The 20,028-nt window shown below is 45.6% G+C and overlaps 1 long non-coding RNA gene across 2 annotated transcripts; it reads left to right on the top strand.

Annotated features, from left to right (window-relative positions):
* Window positions 1–8,469: 8,469 nt before the first annotated feature.
* Window positions 8,470–16,402, top strand: LOC119401996 (uncharacterized). Of its 2 annotated transcripts, XR_005185592.2 has the most exons (4): window positions 8,470–8,611; window positions 10,142–10,258; window positions 11,189–11,267; window positions 16,292–16,402. It is a non-coding gene; the product is annotated as an uncharacterized LOC119401996 (long non-coding RNA). The 2 variants fall into 2 exon arrangements; XR_005185591.2 differs by lacking the exon at window positions 11,189–11,267.
* Window positions 16,403–20,028: the final 3,626 nt, after the last annotated feature.

Below are 20,028 nucleotides of genomic sequence, written 5' to 3'. Positions count from 1 at the left end.
CCTGCCACGAACAGACAACACTTTCGATCAGCTGTGCAACGCAACTTATTTCTCGTCGATGGACTTGAAGACGCGGTACTGGCAAATTGAAGCCAACCCGAGCAATCGAGAGAAAATCACCTTCATCACGCCGAATGGGCTGATCGTGTTTATGCCATTCGGACTTGGCTTTGAACCTGCGACGTTCCAGCGGGTAATGTACAAAGCATGTCGGGTCTAAAATGACAGTTCTTTTCCATCTCCTTGGACCGCTAAAACCGCAGCGAACTTCGCACAATCCGTCGATATGAAAGCGGTCCGCCGCTTTTTCGTCTTCATGCCTTTTTTCGTCTTCGTGCCATTTTTCGTCTCCGTAGAATGACGAAAAATGGCACAGTGCCTGCTGCCCTACTTCTAAAAATTACAATGATTTATAGCGTAGTCGGTTCCTCGCAAGTGCACTTGTATTGGTCGCCAAGGAAGCCCATAAGCACATGATCCATTTCCTCGGGGTCTACCGGATGCAAACTTCTGGTTAACCTCCCTGCCTTCCTCTGCTCTTTCTCTTCCTCGGGGTCTCAGTAAAGTTCTTCGTCCCCCCCCCGTCTCTCTCCCACGTCAACGTATGTTATACAGCATGACAGGAGAGGGAAATGGCAGGCGGGCGTCACCCAATTCATTTACATAACTGGTGGGCCGTTTAAAGCTTCCAAGCCATTACAAAGGGCTGAGCCATAATTCTTCATCGTCATCAGTCGTCGCGTCAACAAAGTGCACATAAGGCCGTACAGACGTGTAGCTGGTGCCTCGTTTCTCCGCAGAATGAGAAATAATGGCTTAGTAGATGCTTCCCAACTTCACAAAAATTGTGATTTATGGCGTAGTGGGTACCTTTCTAGTGTACTTGTATTGTAGCCCCAAGAGAGCTTGCGATGGGCTCTAGAAACGTCGCTCTTCCAGCTTTCGCTGTGACTGTGCCGCGGTTTCAGCGCAGGCCTGGCGCTTTTTCCAGAAATCTGAGCAGCACCGACAATAACGGATAGTACAAGATCACATAAATAAGTGATAAATGCTTACTAAATTGCGTGACGAAGACTGCAAACAAAGCGACATGATAAATATTTGTTTTATGTTCTTGTACTTGTTTTCATCTACCAGAAATGGTGCCCGGCCCTAAAATGTCCTCTGCTGGGTTGGGAATAATAAAAACTTAGGAGGAGCTCCGCATGGTGCCCTCATCAGTATGGGATGATGTACTTTATTGTGGTCCTGAAGATCAACCCTTAGGTTCACGCAGGCGGCACCCACCTTGGGAGTGTACTTTACTGTACACTGATCAATAACAATATTAAATTGCGAACGCCCTGGCTTGTGTATGTACAACATGGGAAACGTGCGGCACCTACAGGGGGCGCGACAATGCAGTGCGCCAGCGCGCCGTCAGCGCCGCGAGTGGCCACTCAGTTGTCAAGTGTCGTGCTACGAAATCTCGTCTCTCCTGCTGCGCCCGCGTTTTGTGGACATGCGTGTGCACGATGGCGACTGGTGTTATAAAAGTGCGCCGGCTTCAAGAACGTAAACAGCGCAGGGTTTTTTAGAGCCTCCAACGAAGAGAAAGAACACACTTTATGCCGCAGCAGGCGCGTTTTTGACGTGACGGAAGACAGCACGGTCGGACAGAGTATTATAAAAGGGAGAGGCGTGCAACAGGCCAACGTGAACCAGGAAGCATATGCCGTCATTATCGAGGTTTGTGCGCACGCTTTTTCATCATTTTTCCTGCTTATTACTGAGTAAACGATGACGTTAACGTCAAACATGTGCTGTAGCGAGATGTTGTCTTGAGGGCAATCGAGTGCGATCGGCGCAAGTAGTACGTACGATCGCCTCCCGTGTTGCATTTAGTGATGCCATAACAATTGTGCGAAGCTTTGTATACTGCAGTTCCGTTTGTGGACGTTGCTCGGGCTGCATGGGTGCTTGGGTAAATCTGTTACGTGTCATCTTTGCAAGCGATATCTTAGCCGTCACGTAGCATAAAAACAGCGTGGCGCGGCACCGCTTGCATGCGCAGCGCTGTCAACGGGCAAATGCAATACAGGTGTAATAAAACTTAAAATTCGCGCGGTCCCTGATGCATTGTGCCACTCATCCGGCTCTTGTTTCTTACTGTTCCCGTTTACGAACTGCGCTGTCTGCTTATACGTAGGGCGTACGAATAACATTCTTTACCTGCAAATGAGCATGACTGAATGATGCTCGCCTTTATGTGCCTATGAAATTGTCTGAACTGCGGTCCGCGTAACAATAACGCACGTACAGCTAAGCGACGGCGTCCAGTAATTTGACAATATGGTCATCGCCGTGAACTGCGAGATAACTGTTGGCTTATGTACGTAACTTTACGTGCACGCGCTCTGTAATATGCATGAGTACTTTTCAGCATTAATTACTTTAGACTCTCAACACCAAAAAAAAAACGCTTTTTCAATTGCACCGCCCAGAGGCCGGGTGTAACTTGAGTATTCTCTTTTCCAGCTTGATGCAACTATATCTGATCACCAGAGCTCACTGCAACTGTAGGGGTGGTGTTGAAGGCCATTGCAAGCATGCAGCAGCAGTTGTAGCTTTTGTCAACGGTGAAGAGTCAGCAAAACTTCCGCTATCGCCGAAGTTTTGCGGTACGTCGGCGGAATAACAGCAGGAGCGTACGAGGGAGAAGCTGGATCTGTCGACGACTTTCCGCCAACAAAATGTACACTGCAGACCCGAGACCATTTTGCCGGCTGCCACTCGGTTCCGTTTGCACTGTAAAAATACCTGTTCACTTGCGTGTAGCGTGAATTCACAGCGAACTAACTACAACGTGTACTTCATGACCATGCACGGGATCGCTTACTTCACACGCCGTACGCTGCGAATCCACCGTTCCCGCTTGTCTAGGAGGCTTTCTCGCCCCGGAAAACGGAACAACTTTGTTCCAGGAGGGCATTTCTTATATCTATTAGCGCAGTTGACGGCGCAGCAATTCATGCGCGACATTGCAAAACTCCTCCAACGGCGTGACACAGCTCGGCTCGTGGAGCGGCTGCTGCACGTAGCACGCCAATTCGTTTCGTTCACTCCCGCATAGCGGCGCCACCAGCTCAGTGCACGTTCCCCATACACAAGCCAGAAAGAACAATGTTTAAATACCAGAGTCAATGGTTAGCATAGGTGGTTGGTTTCAATCTTCTTTATCTATTTCATAAAAAATTTTAATGGAAGTCAAAGGTGCTGGGTCTGCATAAACTATGCACGGGCACGGTTTTGCACAAAATAACGCCAATAAAGGGGACAAGCTTGTCAATCTAAGCAAGTGTGCAGGTAGTGCTCATGAAAAGGAAGCTATTTTGAAAACCTAAAATGTATTTTGAGCAGACTAAGACTTATTTAAATGTCATAGTTTGCTCTGCACCTTTCTGTGTTCTTGCTGTTGTTTTTCAATTTTTTTCTCACTTTCCTTCCAGTTCGCCGTGTAGCTTGCGGCGCATGTTAGTGTTGCTTTGTGTCATCCATCGGAACTGCTGTCGTACACTTGTGTCTAAAGAACTGCAGTTATTTTTCGCAACTGTAATAGTTGAACATGCCGTAGAATGTACTTAGGCAGCTTTGACGAGCTTATTTCACAATTCATTTCTGTACTCACATAATTGTCGCAGCATCGAGGCTCGTAGCAGGTTTTGTCTTCCTGACTTTTCTTTTCCGGAATTCCGCTGGAAACCTGGTAATCAGTACTGAAAAGACCAAGAATGTATTCCATGAGATATATACTCTTGTAGTTTCGCCTCAAGGGAGAAGCAATGAATGCGATTGAAGAAGTTGGATTGTCACACGAAGAATGAGAAGCAGCTCGAAAGTTGCAGCGCGTCGCTGAAGCACAAAGAAGGACGCCCAAAAAGAACGCACAGGCATCCACAGGGCAAGCGGGAACTAACAGCTGTCGCAGTTGTTGCGTCTTTCTGCTTGAGCAACGCGCTCCAAGTGTCGACAATGGAGAATCAGATGCTCTTAGATATTTCTTTTTCTTTTAAACTGCGGCGCATGGAGTGACACCGTGCATTTCCTGTCGCACGGGGGCGTCTCATGCAAGTGTGCTCGCTGTTTTTTTTTTTTTTTTGCTTCCACATCACGAGTAGTTACAGAAAAGGGCCACGGTCGTGCGCGTCTCAAAGGCAGTTTTCAAACTGAAATAAAATTAGGAGCGTTGCGTGACAGAAACAGAAAGCACGCTCAAGCTCCTCCGAGATTTGCTTAACACCAGCGCTAAATGGTGTATATAAACAGCTCGCCGTTATTTCGCCTGCGCATGCATGGGGCATGGTTCAGTTGTCTAATGCAGCGGGTTGGGGAGCTAAGGGTCTGTGGTTCAAATCCCCGTTCGGGTGCTTTAGAATGTTTTTCTTATGCTTTAGTTTTCTTTGTTCCTTATATATATATATATATATATATATATATATATATATATATATGAAGACCGGGCCTCCGGTCGAAACCGTTGATAAATAAAACTAAGATAACCGCTTAGTTGTGTCTTTTCTCTTCCCATATATATATATATATATATATATATATATATATTGTGAGACAACGTTTAGGACGCTCAAGACACTTCTTTATTGTGTCGAGTATGAGCCCCACAACCCAAACCCAAGCTGTGATGATGAGTATGTACATATGAGAAGATGAAGCGCATAAACAATGCTCACACTAAGTTTCCCCGCGTGCGCGAGCGGCCGGCCCGGCCGCGATTCAGACGGGAACGGTACGGCGAACGAAGGGCTTGAGGCGCGAAATGTGAACTACTTCAGATGCACGGTAGCGATGGTCCGAAGAAACCTCGATGGGAGTGACAAGGTAGTTGACTGGGGATGTTTCTTCACGGACAACGTATGGTCCAAGAAAGTGCGATTGAAACTTGGCACACAATCCGGCAGTACGAACAGGCGTCCAAAGTAGTACTTCATCTCCAGGACTGAAGGTGACGTCGCGATGAAAGCTGTCATAGCGCTGCTTGCGGTCTTGTTGACTGGCCTGTGTGTCGAGGCGAGCACGCTGTCTACATTCATCCAGCCTAACGACGAAATGTTCTGGTGTAGTTGAAGGGGTTTTCGTCGTTACATTGAAGAAAGAGGCGTCGATGGTGAATGTGGGCGCGCGACCATAGACGAGGTAGAACGGTGAATATCCGGTAGTCCGTTGGACAGAGGTGTTATGCGCAAACGTCACGAAGGGTAAGATTGTGTCCCAGTTATCGTGGTTTGGTCCGATGTACATTGATATCATGTCTATTAGAGTCCGATGGAATCGCTCTGTTAAACCATTTGTTTAAGGATGGTAGGCTGATGTCGTCTTATGAACTGTCCCACAAGTTTTAAGCACTTCCTCAAGAATTGTGGACAAAAAGGTCTTCCCGCGATCACTAAGCAGCACGCGAGGTGCACCATGACGCAACACAATGGCTTCCAAAAAGAAGGCGGCCACGTCTGACGCAAAACTAGTGCGTAGAGGGGCGGTCTCTGCGTACCGTGTGAGGTGGTCGACCGCTGTCACAATCCACCGATGACCTGCTGGCGTTACGGGAAGTGGCCCGACTAGGTCTATTCCGATGATGGCAAATGGTGTTTCGGGACATGGGATAGATTGTAACAGGCCAGCAGGAGGTGAAGTTGGTCGTTTCCGGCGTTGACAAAGTGCGCAAGAAGCGACATACTTGGCCACAAAGGTAGAAAGGCCAGGCCAGAAGAAACGGCTCCTAACGCGGTCGTATGTCTTCTGAAACCCCAAGTGGCCAGCAGATGGGTCATCGTGCAGTGCTTCGAGAACTTGTGCACGCAGTGAACGGTGAAGTACTGGCACCCACCGATGTCCATCGGTATTGTAAATATAGCGATGCAGCACGTTGCCTTCCAGCTTGAACCGCCTCAGCTGACGACGTAGTCTGGCATTAGGTGGAGAAGACGTGCCACTTAGGTATCCGATGACGCGGTTACAATAGGGGTCGTCACGTTGACACAAGGCAAACTGAGCGCAGCGGTTAGAAGATAACGACTCAGCAACTGCCAGCGGCGATAACGTGGGTGAAGATGAAGCCTCATGAGCACCTGGAGGGTGCGTGGCCGGAGATGAAAGTGGCAGAGGGCAGCGAGAGAGGGCGTCGGCATCCTGATGCTGTTTGCCCGACTTGTACACAACGTCAAAAGTGTACTCTTGCAAGCGAAGTATCCAGCGACCGAGGCGCCCAGACAAATTTTTAAGTGAGGACAACCAGCATAAAGCGTGCTGGTCGGTAATCACAGTGAAATGGCGTCCATAAAGGTATGGTCGGAATTTTTGTATGGCCCAAACTACAGCGAGACATTCCTGCTCTGTTATCGAGTACACTGTAAAAACAGACCGTGTGTCGCCATCGTAAACGTAAACTACGGTATTCTCACCGTATACCATGCCGCGCGCATGCGCATTGACTTTTAGGAGAGAAGAAAGGAAAGAGTAAAGAGGAGGAGCGGCGTCATGCGCTCGCCTTTCGTTCCCCGCCGCTCATGCACGCGCGTGGACGCTGCGACGACTGCTTGGCGCGCCGGCGCACCTTGTGTTACGGTACTCGCGAGAAACCGGGCATGCGCAGAGCGGCGCAGATAAGGCAAGGAACAGCCGGCTCGGCGCCCGATGCGTCACCAGTCTCGCCATTTTCGAAGGCTCTGCTATCTGCGCTGGTTTGGAATCCGTTGGGCCACGTATTGTACTCCCGCTGCAGGTACGTCGCAATCTTTTCTCAAAACTTAATCGCGCAGTGATGCATGCGAATGATGTGTGTGCTCTGGAAGTATCACAAAGCCATTTGACTTCACTGGCTGGATTTTGTGCACTTGCTCTCATGACTTTCTTGAATAGACGTCTCGCTTTGTGTTTGCACCGCATGCACTGCTGTATACTTCGCCTTGCATGGGTACGCGCCGACTTAGTGCGCGATTATTTTCCTTGTGTGTGCCAGTGCAAGAAAGCATGAATATGAACCTGCGAGAGTTAAGGGGCTGATACACTCCAGCGTAACGTCGACGCGCGCGCACGCTCTGCACAGCGACGCTACGCTAACAAACGCGCAGCACTTTATAGTCCGACGCGCGGCGCTACCGACGCGTCCGGCGTCCGTCAGCGCGCCCCGGCTGCAGCCGGCGCGAGATGCGACATGCTGCATTCCGCGCCGGCGACGTTACCCAGACTGCACTCCGTCTGCGTCTCTTCGTGAAGAAGGGACGCCGAGTGCACTCAAATGCGCATGCGTCAAGGCGGCGTACTGCGTCGCGGAAGTGGGAGTATAGAGTGCTCTGTTTTCGCGTCAACGTAACGTGACGAACCTGACGTCGCCAACTCCCGCAGCCGCGGGCTGACGCGAACGCACGTCGGAGTATAACAGAGCCTTTACAGTTATAAGGTGGCCACACACAGCACGCCGTCAATATTCGCTACATTCAACAGGTATGTAGTTATTGTGAACGGCGTGTTGCGTGCCAGCAATGTAAGGTGTTTTGAAGTTCCCACATATGCGCACTTTTGGTAGGCTGCAGTTTCGTCGAGTTCGCGCTCTTTCCATCACGAAAAGCAGAATGAAACGGTGATAGTTGCGGAAGCATTTTTTTTTTCTTCGTTGAAGTGCTGTAATATTTGTTGCCTCATGCTGTATAGTTATGTTTAATAGCTTTTTCTGGAGCAGCAGCTGAAGGAGGTTTGAGTTTCCACGTGTGCGCGTTTTGCTGCGCTACGGCTTCGAGTTCTGAACTGTCTTGGTTCGCGTTGACTTTCCGAGGCTGCCGTGAAAGAGAGGTCAAATGGTATCTTTCGCTTAGTACATATTCTGTTAACTGCGACATTAGCGTCGTTTTTTACATGTATTGCGCCTTGAATGTACGCTTTTTAATGTGACAGCTCGCAGGGCGATTTTTCCGAACTGCATGCCCGTATGCCTAACTGTTGGATGCTTGTCGATTGGATGAGATGTTTGTTGAAGTCATGCAGAGCAAATAAAATGGTTGCAACTGTAAGCTGTGACTTGAATAATTCATTTATTTTGTACTTAACCTAGATTATCAAAATACATTTGTATTTCAGCACTGGATGGTTGTATAATTGCAAAATGTGACCTCCTCTGTTAGCACACTAAGCAGAGGAATACACGTTGCGTTTCTTCAAAGTTCCAAAATGTGACGAAAATTCTTGAAATAAAAACTAATCATACTTGAAGCCACTTAGCATCATTTTGTTGCAGTTGCATCAGCATATGATACAGGAGCTGTGTCAGAACGCCCAATTCATTAGCACTAGTCTCATTTTTTTTCTGACATTTAGTTGCGCAATACATGCTGAAATGAAAACTGAAACTACTTGAACTATTAAGAATGCCATTTCATTGTCAGTGCTCTTAACCCTAGGTGGCGACCTGTGGAACCCAGAAGAGTGCCTTGTTGCTGATCGCCACATGTTGGGAGCGGCTAGAGAACGTCACTACAGTATTCTGCATGTTATTCACCAGTTATTTTTCCTTTCACGTCTGTTATGCTGAAAGATTGTAGTCTACTTTGGAATTCGTTCAAAGGTGTGTATTTAAATCACTCTGGAGAGCATTTTCATCTCCTTTTTGTAGAAAAAAAGCTGCTAACATAAGCATTGTTTCTTTATTGTGGTGTAAAGAGAACTGCAAAGATGGTGTCTCGTCCTTGCTGTTGTATCTGCAAGCATCCTACAGATTTTCTCTTGAAAACACCTCCCAATAGTAGCCTGTTGTACCTATGGTGATGGAACTTTAACGCCGCTCTAAGGACACATGGTCATTGTCAGTGAAAATCACCTATGTCTCTTTCTGACTTTGACGACGTTTGTCTGAACGCAAAATACGTGTTTACTGTGAGAATTGCTCAAAAACATTGTCCTGCTATTTGATTTAAACTCTCCGATTTGATTCAAACTTATTACTTATATGAGGGGATGGTTCCCGTGACTTTTGTTTTGAAATAGGTGGCAGTAAAAGCCTGGCAACCGTCTGTGATCCACATTCACAATTATTGCAGTCCACCTGTGAGATGGCTGGTAATAGTGACGTTTCGACTAAACGTTTGTCTTTTCTAGCTTACAAAAACTCAATTTTTAGTAACAGAACAATCTCAGGGCGCATTAATTTGCCACCAACTTTCTGCCCTGAGTGCCTTTTTTGAGCTCCCAGATATAATCAGTGTTCCATAGTTAAAGCACCCAACTTCGGTACTTTCTCGTTCATCCTCGATGCTAATTCTCAACGTGGGCTGAAACAAAAATGAGGTCTTTACAATAGTCGCATAATCCACATTCTCGGGGTTGTATTAGTGTATAAATATGTACTACGTGCCCTGAATGGTACCTCATAGGCTGTTGCAGTAAAGAGACGACTTTTTTTTTAATATTAATGATTATGCCTTTATTGAGGGGTGTCGGAGGTTTAACGTCCAAATGTGACGTCCTACCATCCTGTAGCACTTCTTCTGAAGGTCTTTTCATCCTCAAATTCAAGTTGGCAGATGGTGCGAGTGAGCGTGCGTGTAACTAGTCAGCGACGTGGCAAGAGTATAATGCTGCCGCGGATGACGAAGAATTTATTGGTGCAAAAGCAACCTTGGCCAAAGAGGACCATGGCTCATGATATGTTTCTGAACTCAATGTGACATATAAGACCTATTTTCCAAGTGTTCCCAAATATACCGCAGATATGCCGAGCAGCAGGCCAAGGGAAGCTTGTACCCATTGCATCACTGGCGGACGCCCAGCCGCACTGGGGATCGAACCTCGCACCATCCGCATGTGAGGCAGATGCTTAAATCACTAAGTCAGTGCTGCAGCATAAAATCAATACTAGTACAGTGAAACTTTGCTGCGGATGAATGGTTAACATTTATGTTAGATTGGGTGATTTCTAAGGAGAAATATCTCTATAAACAACATTTATGGATAGCCTTGAGGCACCGAATTTCAACATTTAGGACCTGCATAACTTTTTAATATATTTTGGAAATTACTACAAATCTGGGTACAAGCTCATGAGCAGCTTCATTACTGCAATATTTAGCATTGTTTTTTTTTTCCTGCTTTTGCACAGGGCACTTTTGGTATTAACCCAGACCATGGACGCAAGGCTGAGAAAAAAAGCAAGGAAAGAGAACCCAAAAATATTCAGTTTGACGAAAAAATCATGGATTCTGAATGGAATGTTTACGTGAGTAGCACAATTCCTGACTGCATTTTCTTGAGGTGGAAGTATTGAATACAACGGGCCATAGCAGTTGTCCATACTACTACTACAGCAAATGAACTTCACATGTTCAAACTTCTGGCTAAAATCTAGCTTTATAAGTGTACAAAAATAAAGCCAACAATCTAAACACAATTTTTGGGCAGCTTGGTTCGCTCTATGCCCGAGTAGCTTCCGCTGGAGATGCCAATTGTGCATTTTCAAGGAGTTCTGTATGGATGCACAATGTTGCAAATGCAACCTTGCCTAAAACTATTTTGCTCGTCAATGTTGCTATGAAGACACGTCCAGTCAAAGCGAGGGAAATGCTGGCTTAGAGGAACATAGAAACCGTGAGGGATAAACTAAGTAAGCCTGTGCCATTTTGTTCTCGGACATACTCCTTATGGCTTTTATACTGTCAGATTACTGATGGGCGCATCGATTACTTTGTCATCTGGGTAGCTTCCCTAGCTTCATTAGTTTTTTACCTCTTACTGATAAATTTAATTTCACACAGTCTTGTTCAGTTCACCTACTTCCATTTCATTACACGCATCAGAAGTTGACAGTAGTTGATGCGGAGTGACCTGAGAGCAGCTGCGTCACCTGTTTAGGAGGTAAAATGCTTTGTGGTCCATGCAATGTAAATATGGGGTCATCGTTTTGCATCTAGACTGCAGATGAAGCATATGTCGAATATCTATTCTGACTGTGCCCCAAGCTAAGTTCTCCTTGAAAAAGTGTCTAGTATAGAGCGACTACCTATGCAATGGTATTCATTGTGTGCTTACAGGAGGCATCAGAGAAATGGAATTGGAGAGTCTTTTAAGTGAAAATTTGTAGTGAATTATTTAGCGATTTGAAATTTTGTAATGATAACGTTTTATTTTTTGAATCACAAGACAACTTCAGAGGATGATGGTGAAACAAAAAAAGTGAAGCACTAGGGTGGACCTAACAAGGAGTTGGAAGAAAACCTAATGTTCAACTGGTAAGGAACAGAACATCAGTACCAAAAATCCATTTAATATAGCCTATAAGATAGCGAGAGAGCAAATCAAACAAAAAGTAATCATTAAAAGTATGAAAAAACAGGATGGAACCTACACCACAACATTGGAAGAAACTATAGAAATAATTCTAAAAGAGTTGTATACAATTGAGGAAAACTCAATTAATATTAGTCCGAAGGTAAGCAAAAGAGATAAATTAGTCGAAGACTCCTATAACGATGTTGACTTCACTGCAAAAGAAATAGGGGATGTAATAAAGAACTTAAAGCCTGACACGGCACCGGGACCAGATGAAATCAGGACCCAATTAATCCAACTATTATTCAGCAGATATCGGGTATTTTTCACGAATCTGTTCAACGCTTGTATTAAACACGGGTTTTTTCCAGCCAGATGGAAGGAATCTAAAGTAATTCTCATTCCCAAAAATAAAGAATTAAAAAGCCCAAATCATTTTAGACCCATAGCCATTAATTCGATATTTGGAAAAATACTGGAGAAATTACTAAAAGATAGATTGTACTTTCATTTAAATAAAGAGGGACATTTGAATAAAAACCAATACGGATTTAAACATTCAGCATCAACAACCAACGCTTTAATGAAGATAAAACAGAAAATCAACCAAGCATTATTAGACCACCAGTCAGCTTTGGTAATATCTATAGACATTAAAAACGCTTTTAATGGTATTCAAGAAAAATTTGTATCGCAATATCTAATAAATAAGAAATGCCCAGCAAATATCCTAAAAGTAATTCTAGCAATTATGCAAGGGAGGAGCATTATCTATAAAAATGGAGAAATAATCTTAAGGTATAAATTAGAAAAAGGTACACCACAAGGTTCACCGTTGAGTCCACTATTATGGAATATCACAATAGCAGATCTGTTAGAAAGCAAGTTCCCAGAAGACGTACATGTCCAAGCTTTTGCCGATGATCTCACAATAATAGTAAAAGGAGCTTCAAAAAGGCAAATCCAAACGAAAGCAAATCAGGCGTTAGAAGTAGTATATGAATGGGGAGAGAGGAAGGAATTAAAATTCAACACAGAGAAAACTAAATATTTAATCACGCGAGGGAAGTACAAACGAAGTCCACCCATATTACGCCTTGGGATGAATAAAATTAAAATGGAACCCCAGCTAAAAATTCTGGGAGTAATCATAGACGAAAAAATGTCCTTCCTCCCACACCTAAAATATCTTAAAGAAAAAGTGTCTAACCTATCGATGAGTCTGAATAAGTTTACGGGTAGAAATAGGGGAATAAAATCAAGTCAGTTACATAAAATATACACGAGAGGCATAGAAAGAATCATTACTTACGGAGCACCAGTTTGGTATAAGAACACGGTAGTAGCCCAAAAAAAGCTCAAAGCAATTCAAAGAATTCCGCTCATCACTATCACAAAGTCCTACAGAACAGTATCAAATAATGCATTAAATGCCCTGGCTAGCATAACCCCGATCCAACATAGAATTGAGAAGGAAGTAGAACTCTACAATATTCTACATAACGATAAGCAATTTAAATGGGAAAAAAAGAATGTAATTTTTAACTCACAAGACATATCAACAAAAACAGATCTATGGAAAACACACCCAGCTGAGAAATTAAGTTTCCAATACCAAAAAGAGGTATTCCCTAACGCTGATATTAACATATACACAGATGGCTCCAGTACGGAGAATGCTACGGGGGCAGCGTACGTGGTGATTGACACAAATAACAAGATTCTAGAAACTAAACAATTCAAGCTACCAGACTACTCGAATAACTTTGAAGCGGAAGTCTCAGCAATCATTAAAGCATTGGAGTTTATTAATACACAAGACAAAACAAAAACATACCAAATACTTACAGATAGTTTATCCACTTTACAAGCTATTAGCAACTCTGGAAACGCCAATCCGTTAATTGATAAAGCAAAAAGTTAATTAAAGAAATAAATATAAATGATAAACTAATTCTCACCCACGTTAAAGGACATAGTGGGATTACCGGAAATGAATTGGCTGACGAATTGGCAGCCAAAGCGGGGGCATACGGAGAATTCATATCAATCCCGGTCACAAAAAATTTTGTATCAAAAGAATTAGAGAAGCAAGCTAAAAGAAGATGGATTAACGATTGGAGCATTAGAAAAAATTCTAGTAGCTACATCTTTACTTGGATCCCCACATTGGTGGGTGAACCGAAAGGATATATCGCGAACCATTTAAGTTCGCAGTTCTTAAGCGGTCACGGCCGATTCCCCCACTACCTCCACCGGTTCAAAATTAGAAACAACAATGTATGTGCATGCCAGCAACCGGCCACATCATTTGACCACTATCTAACTGAGTGTACCTTGACGAAAAAATACCAAGGCAAATTGAAAGTAGAGTTTGGAAACAACTTGATCGAAAAAAAGACACATATGTTCAGCAACGAAAAGGCACTTAAAATATTGGAGGAAATGGTGGAGGAAATAAATGCAAAAATTTAAATCAGGTACCAATACAAAAGCCAAATATTACAACCACATTCGGCCAACTTACTCTCTCCAGGAGGGGATTTCGTCGTAAGAGGAGGGTGGCTTTCGGTGGTGGACACGCAGAGGGAGAATTCTCAAGTGAGACCATTGTGGGCTCCCACCCGGGATAACAAAGAAGAGTGCCCTTCCCACAAAATAAATGGAAGGGAGGCCAATGGCTCCATCAATATATTTCCCACAACAGGGATGCAGCACGTTGCAAGAGGAAGGACAACTGATACCACCCAAATTCTCTACCAGCTGAATTCCACATAAGGATGCATCCATGAAAGACATCCAGAAGAAATCCTCACGAGTAGGGGCCCACCGCTATCGATGAGAGAGGAACCGGTTAAAACAACTCCCTCGAAATCGGCCCCTAACAAAAATCCCACTGGCTATACACCCACACTTTGTGGCATGTTCCTCCTCTGGAGAAGCTATTAATAATTAGAAAAAAACATTTTTTTTGACTAACGTATATTCATCTGCCATATCCTCTTTTAAACGAAACGTGAAAAAGGGTTCTTTACCTAGAGAAAAAGACGATGTCAGCAAATATAGTTTCACTTCATATCTCCCTTATAATCTCGGGGAAAAAAAAAAGAGGGAGAGAAAAAGAAAAAAAGAAAAAAAAGATGTTTAAAAATAATAACAATAATAAAAAGACACGAAAAGAGAGAGAACAAAAAATAATACAAAAGAAAAAAAAAGAGAAAATGAAAAGAAAAAAAAAAGAAAGAGAAAGAGGGAAGAAAAAGAGAAGGAAAACGAAGAAAGAAGGGAGAAAAACATGAAAATGAAAAAGAAGATAAGAAAAACAAACGGACCAAATATGTACTGGACATATTGTTATCAATCCTTGCCATCAACGCGGCCTGGCTAATTTGGCAATTATTACATGATTGACTTTGTGTGATTATACTACATGTGCTTGTATAGATGTGATTTGAAGCCGATACAGTGCATCTCTCTTGTGATCTGTTAATAATATATTACATTCTTGAACTTGTGTAATTATACTACATGTACTTGTATTGAAGTTATTTGAAGCCGATACAGTACATCTTTATATCGTTATGATATTAATATCATCTCTCAATACCTTTGTAAGAGCCGGTGGAGTTAGGGAGGAGCCGGGGTAGTAAATAAAAGTCATAAAAAAAAGAAAAAGAAAACCATAACAACTAACCTGTATTCAAATAAATCCTGTTCAGTCACTTATCAGTTTGACGAGTTTTACAGTAGGCCTCAAAAGGACATACTGGAGGACAAGCTCAACACGGACCCATCTCTCCAGCAGAGTGACCCAACAAAGAGAGGAATGGAAAGCCTACACAAGAGAGACAAGAGTAAAAGAAAAGAATGGAAGACTTGTTAGTCAAGACGAGCTCATCGGAGATCCATTGTGTCAAAACAGTTGTAAGTCAAGATGAAGAGAAACCGTAGTATGTAATCTAGAGAATTATGCCCTTGGAGGTGGCTTCGCTGGGTGGTGGGATCAAACTGTTACTTTTTATTTTGTATTTTTTCTTTTAATAGAAATTTTAGTACATTTTGTTCTTTTATCTAATTTATCGATTTTGGCCTGCGATACTTAGGTGGTGCAGGCAGGGCACAGTTTTTTTTAATTTATATTTCATTTATTTTTGCCCAACTCCACTTTAAAGTAAAGTTAACCATAAGTCGTGAAAGAATAGAACTGATAAATAAGTTCATTTGCTTGGCCATGGAGTTACCATTAACTCAAGCAATAAGAGGGAAACAATTGAGAAGCTAAGAATCGCGTGAAATACACTTCGCTGGTACTCATAGTCGCGGCTTTCCAGTATCTGTCAGGACGAAAGCTTGCCACTACTCACCCATATAGGACAGGATAATAGATGAGGTTGGGATTAAATGAAAGATTAACATGAAAGGGCCGGAGAGAACAGAATAAACTATGAAATAAATACTAGTAATGATGTTGTTGCTGAAACTAAATAGAATGTATGAATGGGCAGTGCATCAAGTGTAAAGAAAGAAACAGATCGTCACTTTGGATGAAGCTGTGGATTTGAAGCAATAGCAAGTGCTGTAGTGGTGACAAAAAGGACATGGGAGGCTGAAATTAATAAATCTAGGGCGCTGAGGCTGGTGAAACTACTAGGTAAGGGTTAATAGAAGGAAAGTTCGAGATGCCTTGTTCAGAGTAGACATGTTTAAGCTGATGATAGAAGTAAAGCACGGACTGAGGTACTAAGACAACTGTCTCTTTATAACCGATTTCTTCTTTCATATAAAGGTGCCGTGAGAAGATCTATGTCTGAAATCACTCCACTATTTCAATGCTGCATTCTGCTGTGGCCGCTCATTATATGCTAACAGCCTGAGTACTCTAATTTAAACCTCCATAGCCTAAAAGTCACAGCGTAGGTAGTGTTATATAGTCTCCACGAAGAGCAGTATATTGTATTGTCTTACGCTCTTTTCTTTTTTGCAGATTTTTGAACACCTAAAAATGTACAAGATAGATCAAACTGTTACAAAGAGATTATGATAAAGTTATTTATTGTGCCTGGAATGGACATATGCCAAATGCAGAATCCAGGTGTATGGAGTATTGCCCATTTCCACTGCGTAGTCTTCCTGCACAGCATAGTTACACTTCCCATATTACAGCAGTGTCCCAATCCAAGCATGCAGTTTTTAGGCTTAGTCAGAGTGACATACGTGGCTGCATAGTAGAAAAACAGCAGCGCTGCAACTGTGTTAATCAGGTCGAATGAATTTCACACCATGAAATAGCGTGGGCGTTGAAGATCGAGAATATCTTTTGTGTACATTACAAATCACCTAAGTTGACAAATCTGCATGAGTTACGTTCCAGTAGTATGGGCAGACAGTTGCCTATACGCAAAAGGGATGTTAGTCTTCATTTGGCACTGCAAATTGTGGGGAACCCTCGATAATCACCAGATCACCACCCTCGCCTATGCCAGCACCGGCGGTGACCAGGCACAGCAGCGAGGGCCACTGCGCATGCGCCCAGATGCGGGCCACCTTTATAAGCGGGCACGGAGAGCTGTCAAGGGGGAGTGCTCGGTGAACTTGCTTGAGGTGTGCGTGTGTGCGCGGCGTGCGGTCCGCCGCGGCCAAGGTTAGCGGGACCGGCGCGGAAGTTGTGCGTCGAACTTAGTAGTAATCTTGTTATTGTGTTTTCCCCTGTTACCATAACGTTACAGTTCTTACTAATAAATTGTTTTCTTAAGTTATCCCGAAGTAGACGAACGGCCCACTTCTTGGAGTAGACACCGAACCCCACAACTGGCGCCCAACGTGAAATCGGCCCCGTCTACTCCAGGAATAATGGAGGCCGCACTTCAAATGCTGCTGGAGACGATGGAGCGCCGCGACTTAGCTTCCGCAGTGTACTGCGCGGCGAGGGGACACGCCGAGTCCGCTAGCTACCTAGCAGCGAGGGGCGTGGCGATCCCAATCATCGGCGTTGGAAGAGGGCTGCTGCGCTCGTTTGGGCAACCGAGCACACCGGCGCAAGAGGAGCCAGAGGTCGAGGTGGTCGACGTCGCGAAGAAGGACGATGCCGACGGCGGTGACGCGGGAATGAACCAGGGCGAGTACGACTCAAAGGGAGACGACGGGAAGGCCGCCAGGGAAGAGAACGTTTTGGCTGCAACAGAGGGGGGAGACACGACCGACGAGGCCAAACCGGCCTTGGTGATGCTGGCCGACGACAACGTCGACTTGAACACGGGCGTGGCCGCGAAGATGCAGGAGTACCTAGCCGCCGCGACGTCGAGTGTGTCGACGTCGACACCTGTCACTGCTTCCGACTCGAGCCCGGACGGCAGACCAGACCAAGGCTCTCGTCAAGACACGGCGCCTCCGGTCGGTCAAGAAATGGTGCTGAATTACGAGCCAGAGAATAACATCAAGGACGGCGGTGACGCGGAGGACGACCAGGCCGCCTCGACGAAGAACGAAGGTACAGATACGTCGGCAGCAGCCGAAGATGTCGGCGGTGACACAATGGCCACAAAAATAGCTGCAGCTGTTTTAAAGGCCAAAAAGGATGCCGCTGAAGCCGGCAATGCCACTACCAAGAGGACAGCGGCGCCAGCGACAAGGGCTGCCGGCACGTCTACTAATGCGAGGCTCAACGCAGCAGCGGACGAGGAGCCCGTGCGCAACCTGTGGGGCAGTGGGATGGCCAAAGCCAAGCAAGCAGCCGACGTGAAGGCACTGTTTAGCAAGCGCGATAAGGTGCTGTCCGCCAAGTTCGGCACTATTGACAACGCACCCAGTTTCGGCTTCCGAACAGTAAGCACCGCCGAGGAAGCGGACAACTACATTCAGCGCTGGCACCGCACCGAAGTGAGCGTACAAATGCTCTTCGTCGAGCGCACGAAGCATGAGACCAGTGGTGCCATGCTCGAGCCACAGCCTAAGACCGAGACCGGAGCTGCTGCGTGGGACACCGCCAATACTGAGGACGTCGTCAAGTGAGGCGGTGAGGCGACGCCTTCTTTGGAGAGGGGGAATGTGTGGGGAACCCTCGATAATCACCAGATCACCACCCTCGCCTATGCCAGCACCGGCGGTGACCAGGCACAGCAGCGAGGGCCACTGCGCATGCGCCCAGATGCGGGCCACCTTTAAAGCGGGCACGGAGAGCTGTCAAGGGGGAGTGCTCGGTGAACTTGCTCGAGGTGTGCGTGTGTGCGCGGCGTGTGGTCCGCCGCGGCCAAGGTTAGCGGGACCGGCGCGCAAGTTGTGCGTCGAACTTAGTAGTAATCTTGTTATTAGATGCGAAGTATCTTAAGGTCGAGCTCAATCCGGCGGTGGTGGTGGTGTGCGGCGTGACCACCCTCACTGCGCATGCGCATACCCTCTCCACATACCTCCTCTCCACTCCCCCTCACCAATCCCCTACCCCTCTACCCCTTCCCATTTCCCCTCTCCACTTTCCCTCTCCGCTTTCCCTCTCCACTTTCCCTCTCCCATCCCCCTCTCCACTTCCCCTCTCTCATCCCCCTTTCCACTCTTCCTCTGAAACGCGGGCTAGACATGCCGAAATTCTCTCCTGCACAATGCCACGATGAGCTCGAGCGCATGCGCGTCCCCTCCCCTTCTCTCTCCTCTCCTACGCCGCCCCCCTCTCGCCCGCCTGTCGACGCCGTTCCCCGCTCGCCCTGTGAGAATTAACGGCCACGCTAGATGGAAGACACGACGCGCGTAGCGTCCCTCTTCGCGTTCCACGACACGAGTTCGGTAGCATGCCCAACGAACGCCAACGGAACGCGATCGTGCAAGTGCTCCGGCTTCGCATCGCCTCATGGTCCCCTTTAGCGGGAGATGGTGTAATTTTTGTGTTTTGCCCCTGTTACCATAACGTTACAGTTCTTACTAATAAATTGTTTTCTTAAGTTATCCCGACGTAGACGAACGGCCCATTTCTTGGAGTAGACACCGAACCCCACAAAATCTAGAAAACCAGCAAAATATCGTTGTACGCATTTCACAGGGCACGTCATATATTACGGCCTAGAGGTTAGAAAGTCAGAAAATGTTGGTATGCATGTTTCACAGTGCACTCCATGTTTTACAGTCTGCTACAACACGAGAAAATGTTGCTGCTGGGGTTTTACACAGCATTGTCTAACGATGAATTTACACACCACCGTGTTTTACACGCCACCGTGTAACGATGAATATACCGTGTAACCACCGTACATTTAACGGCTTAAACACTAGATAACACGAAATTGGTGCAACGTAGATTTTACGGGCTGTGGTTATTTTTACTGTAAAAGTATTGTGGAGTGAAAAAACAGTGGCCAGATTTTTCCTACACGATATCATTATATACACGGCATGCATGCCGTAAACTTGAAATACGGGTCGCAGTTTTTTTACGGTAAAAGTCTGGCAGCATCAGCTGCCAGTGCTTTCACCGTAAAAACTACGGTGAACTTTTTACAGTGTAGTTCTGCTCCGCAGGTGTTAGTGCACGACTGGCATAAGCGACAACTCGCTCTTGTGAAGTGTCGTCGTGCTGTAGAAGGACAGCACCGATTCCATGGCCGCTTGCATCTGTGTGCAGAAAAGTAGGCGCACTCTCGTCGAAGTGACGAAGGACGGGGTCTGATGTTAATGCACGTTTGAGGGCTTGGAATGCACACTCGCAGTCATCGGTCCAAGCGAAGGCTGTTCCTGACG

The sequence above is a fragment of the Rhipicephalus sanguineus genome, chromosome 8 (genome assembly GCF_013339695.2).
Source record: "Rhipicephalus sanguineus isolate Rsan-2018 chromosome 8, BIME_Rsan_1.4, whole genome shotgun sequence".
Lineage (NCBI taxonomy): Eukaryota > Metazoa > Arthropoda > Arachnida > Ixodida > Ixodidae > Rhipicephalus > Rhipicephalus sanguineus.
The sequence above is the reverse complement of the archived record's forward strand: the minus strand, read 5'-3'. Positions and strand labels throughout refer to the sequence as shown.